The sequence below is a fragment of the Emys orbicularis genome, chromosome 2 (assembly GCF_028017835.1).
Source record: "Emys orbicularis isolate rEmyOrb1 chromosome 2, rEmyOrb1.hap1, whole genome shotgun sequence".
NCBI classification, from domain to species: domain Eukaryota; kingdom Metazoa; phylum Chordata; order Testudines; family Emydidae; genus Emys; species Emys orbicularis.
This window is the reverse complement of record NC_088684.1, coordinates 48,269,802-48,275,271: the sequence shown is the minus strand read 5'-3', so window position 1 is coordinate 48,275,271 and position 5,470 is coordinate 48,269,802. Positions and strand designations below refer to the sequence as shown.

At 40.3% G+C, this 5,470-nt stretch overlaps 1 pseudogene; it reads right to left on the bottom strand.

Annotated features, from left to right (window-relative positions):
- Positions 1-1,604: 1,604 nt before the first annotated feature.
- LOC135875286 (U2 spliceosomal RNA) lies at positions 1,605-1,780 on the bottom strand (annotated as a pseudogene).
- Between the last annotated feature and the right edge of the window lie 3,690 nt (positions 1,781-5,470).

Genomic DNA, 5,470 nt, shown 5'->3' with positions numbered 1-5,470 from the left:
ATTTTTTTAAAAGCTAATGATAGCAATTAATGATGACAGTGTTTAACATTTAGGTGATGAAGCAGGACATTGTGGGCAAAAATTTCAAAAGTATCTAAGTGATTTAGGAGGCTAAATCCAATTTTAAAAAGTGACTTAGGCCCCTAGGGAGACAAGGTGGGTGAGGTAATAACTTTTATTGGCCCAACTTCCATTGGTGAGAGAGACAAACTTTTGAGCTTACACAAAGCTTTTCTTTAGGTCTAGGAAAGGCATTGAGAGCCTCACAGCTAAACAAGATTGAACAGATAGTTTAGCATAAGTAGTTAGCACATATTCGAAGGGACCATTAAAGGTGAAGTGCCCCATTAACACCCCTACAGTCATAGGACAAAAGTGTGTGTGTGTGTGGGGGGGGGGGGGGGGGGTTAGTGAGTTACAGATCATTATTATAATCCATAAATATGGTGTCTTTATTAGAACCATGATTTTTAGTGTCTAGCAAAGTAGTGAATCTAAGATCCCAGGCTTGTCTTTTGAAGGTGTTGTGCAGGTTTCCTTTGAGGATGAGAATTGAGACACCAGATATAGTGATCAGTTTGTGAAAAGTGTTCACGCATGGGTGATATGGTGTTTTTGTCATTTGTCATTTTTCTGTGAGAGTTCATTCGAGATGTTAGGGATTGTCTAGTTTCACCCACATAGTTGTTGAGACATTTAATTGCACTGGATGAGGTACACCACATGTTGTGATAGGTATGTGTAGGACTCATGGATCTTGAAAAGAGGGTTCTGGGGGGTGTTGATAATTGTAGTAGTGGAGATATGTCTGCAGGTTTTGCTTCTGTTGTTCTGGCAGGGTCTGGTGCCGCTTTCAGTTTTGGGGGGTCCTGGTCTGTGAGGAGCTTGCTTCTGATGATGAGGTTGGGGGGGTTGTTTGAAGGCCAGAAGAGGGGGTTTGGGAAGGATTTCTTTCAGGATGTGGTCTCCATCAAGTATGAGTTGTAATTGTTTAATGATATCATGTATGGGTTCCAATGTAGGGTGGTAAGTGACAAATAGAGGTGTGCAGTCAGAGGGTTATTTTTCTGTATTGAAGCAGGTTCTTTTGGGGTATTTGGGTGGCCCGTTCAATGGTGCAATTTACTTCTCTGGTGGAATGTCCTTGTTTGGTGAAGACGGTTTTAAGCATGGTAAGGTGTATATCCTGGACTTTCTCCTTGGAGCATATTCTGTAGTATCTGAGGGCTTGGCTGTAGATAACAGATGTCTTGGTTTGTTTGGGGTGTAAAGGTATGTATGGTTGTGACGTTATCTGATTAAAATATGACCATATAGATCATTGTTGCAACCATTGTTATATATTTGCAGCAAATATTGTACAAAGGTTGTCGAGTAAGATGTCTATGAAAAGGCTATGCTTTGCTGGTTATGATTATGTAATCTGTATGCATGTATCATTTTTGTATTTAAAGTTATAATATTGGCTCTATACCTGGATTTCAAATGTTTGTTCCTGGGTAATGTCCATGAAGTAATCAGCCAGATATGCCATGTAAGATATCTGCAATAATGTCATAATTTGCCAGATATTATAATCTTGTTTATATGTTTGTATCACCTTTGTATTATGAGTTATAGATATGTATGTCTGTATTTCAAACTTGTGGTTTGCTTCTGGGTGACACCCCCAGACCAGACATTAATTTAATATACAGTCCTCAAATAAAGGACATATCAGATATTAAACTGATAAGAACAGGTACTACACTTGATCTTAGCTCATAGAGAGCCGAGAGTTTGGCATTAGCACTGCCTAGCCTGTTTGATGGCCCATTAAGGACCATCAGCTATACAATTGACCCACTGAGAGAAGGCAGATACACCTTATGACTCAACAAGGCATGCAGGGAAATGCCTATGGAGAGAACTCTAAGGCTTCCAAGCCATGTGCTGAGCAGCTTGTGTTTGAAACAAAGGAAGCACAGGCTGCATAGCAAGAGACTCTGGCCTTGGCTACACTCGGGACTTCACAGCGCTGTATGTACTCCACCTCTCCGAGGGGAGTAGCTTGCAGCGCTGGGAGCGAGCGTGCAGCGCTGCAGGCTCTGATTACACTGGCGCTTTACAGCGCTGTACTCGCTGCGCTCAGGGGTGTGTTTTTTCACACCCCTGAGCGCAGCAAGTTGCAGCGCTGTACACCGCCAATGTAGCCAAGGCCTATAAAAGGCAGCTGCATCTTCTCCATTTGGTCTTCAATCCTGCTTCTTACCTCTGGAGGAACTTTGCTACAAACTGAAGCTCTGAACAATGGACTGAATGACCCATCCAGGCTGTGGATGTACTCCAGAGACTTGACTTAAGCCACAGTTTATTCCATCACTGCTACAAGCCTGAGCCAAGAACTTTGCCATTACTGTATGTAATCGATTCCTTTAACCAATTTTAACTTTCTTTCTTTAAATAAACCTTTAGATTTTAATTAATAAGAACAGGCTGTCGCGTGTATTTGGGTAAGATCTGAAACATTCATTAACCTGGGAGGTAATGTGTCTGATCCTTTGGGATTGGTAGAACCTTTTCTTTTAAATGATGAAATAAAATTTACTGAAATCATCATATTTGATGTCGGTAACTGGATGGAGGCCGGAGGTTGGATCACTTTAAGGGAACTGTGTTGTTTGGACTTCTGAGTAACCAGTAAAGTAATAAAAAAGCTGTTTTATGCTGGCTTGGTGAATTTAGTATTGGAATGTCCACCAGTTTTGGGGGTTTGGCTACCCCATTCTTTGCAGTTCACCCTAATTGAGTGACCACAGCTGGCTCCCCGCAAAGACCCCAGTCACAGTGGTAATCTGTAGATTTCTTGTATATACTGGTCTTCAGGGGTCCATTGTTGAAGCGGATCATGGTGTCCATGAAGTTGATGCTGGTGTGGGAGCATTCTAGAGAGAGTTGGATGGATGGGAGTTATTTGTTGAAGTTGTGGTGAAAAATCTGTGAAAGAGTTTAGGTCATCTGTCCAGACGATGAAAATGTCATAGATGTATCTCAAGTATTTCATTGGTTTCATGGTACATTTGTCCAGAAATTCTTCCTCAAGGTGGCCCATGAAGAGGTTGGCATAATGGGGAGCCATCCTATACCCATGGTTGTTCCCATGGTTTGGGCAAAGTATTTGGTGTTGAATGTAAAATTGTTATAGGTGAGGAGGAAATGGATGAGTATGGCAATGTTTGGGGTGGATATCTTTGTGTTGTCCATTGTCTTGTAGATGTTTGAGGCAGACAGTGATGCTGTCATTGTAAGGGGTTTTGGTGTATAGGGAGGTGACATCTATGGCAGCAAGGCCCTCAGAGATATATTTTCAAAGGTATTTATGCACCTAAAGATGCAGATAGGCTCCTAAATATCTTTAAAATCTGGCCTTTAGGAGCCTAATGTCCACTGAAAGTCAATGGGACTTAAGAGCCTAAGTTACTTAGGGACTTTTAAACATTTCACCCTATATCTCTTATACATCCTTCTGCATTTCTTCCTGAGGCTGGTGAACCTGTGCTACCCTTTAAACATTAGTTAGATATGCTTGAAATCTATACCCTTAATAGTAATGGGGATATGCAGGACGCCTGCTTTGCTAAGACTGTATTGATATTGAAGGCAACATACATATTTTATGCATTTTTCCTTCTTAATAACTGGGTATGCAATTGTGGTTTCAGCTTTAACCAACTTATGGTGAAAGTACGAGTGGTAGTAGACACATCCTCATTTTGCCAGCGTACTTAGATATCTACTAATATATTTATGGGAACTTACGTGTAAAGTATTATGTCCAGTGAGATAATACACCTTCAGATGGTAAAGGAAACAGGCATGTCATGCGTATATAAATGATTTCTTCTGCCATCAGAACCAACTTTACAGAAAGCTGAGCTTCTTGCTGATCAAATGGAATCTGTTTATGGCAGAGGCTAAGATAATTGCTCTAGGGATTATAGACCATGTTCAAACATTTAATTAATTAGTTGTGCAATCACTAGACAAGCATGTCAGACAACATAGTGGTAAATGGAACATAGTTCTTACATCTAGGAAGATCCATGCATCTCAGCATTACCCAATACATTGAAAAAAAAAGTCATGTTTTCATTCTGGATCTTTGGCTGTATGCAGCCAACTACATGGGCTACCTTACAAAAGGGGTCCAATTTTGCCCTCATTGACTTGTATGGGAGTTGTACTATTGACTTCAATGGTATAGAATCTGGCCTAGGATACACAATGTGGACATTTAGGGAAGGTGGATCATGTAGGTAATATATTCCACTATTCTTATTCCATAAAACAGGAATATTAAGTTACTGTCTTTAAAGTAAATAATTGCAGTTTAGCTAAACTTGTTCATGTAAACTTCTTTGCCATATGGATATTTCCACCCATGGAGGAAAGCTACACTCCAGTGAGCAGATGATATATTAATTCAGCTGTGTCAGTTCTGACTGAATCTACTGGCCTCCAGTGTTTTCAATGCTCGGCTCACAGGTCCTAAACTAAGTCTGGTAACTTACTTGAGGAAACCAAGCCCTGTGCTTGGTTGCCTTAATGCACTGATGACACATAACACTGGTAATATAATTGTGGAGTTCTGTATTGTAAAATATCATCCCAGTTCTTGGAATAGACCTTTTACTACTTTAAACTTACAATGTGTAAATGGATGCATTTCTTCCACACCTTCGCAGAATGACCTGCTTTTTAAGCCCCTGTCTCCATGGTGACAGACTACACTGAGTGATACACTGAACAGTGCAGTTGCATTTGCATGCAAAGTAAAACTGAAAAGAGATGTTGCCTCATAAAACAGAAACTCAGACATTTCCTTTTGTCTGTGAGGAAACTGCATCTAAGGAACTGTAAAAGAGAGTGTATAATAGCAGCATGAAAAGAATGGTGAGACCTTTCAGAAGGGATGCCTTCAGTTGATGTTTCCAAGAGAGAGCTGATATTTTGTATATATTTGTGGATCAACATGAGCAGTCTAAGGAAGCTGTGAATGACAGCAACACATGAGCATTTGCAGAGGAAGTCTACTTGGAGCCATGAAGCAATACACTATTCACTACTTTTGACTTGCAGGGCACACATAATCAGGTATAAAATTAAAGTTATGAATCTGTCACAGAGGTCACGGATTCCATGATTTTATAAGACCTCCATGACTTCTTGAAAATCCCAATAATTCAGCCCTGCACAGCAGGTCTCAGACTTCTCAATAAATACATGTTTTATTGTTTATTGCCCGCATCCTGTCCATGACTTTCAATTAAAATACTCATTGCAAAATCATAACCTTTGGTATAATACTAAAATAGCTAGTATCTTTCAAGCTGCATAACCCGTGGGGGTCTCTCTTTGGTTTTGCTGCATGTCTTCTACACTTGTATCATCACCAAATGTTTTCCAGAAGGTCATGTCATTGATTTTTGCA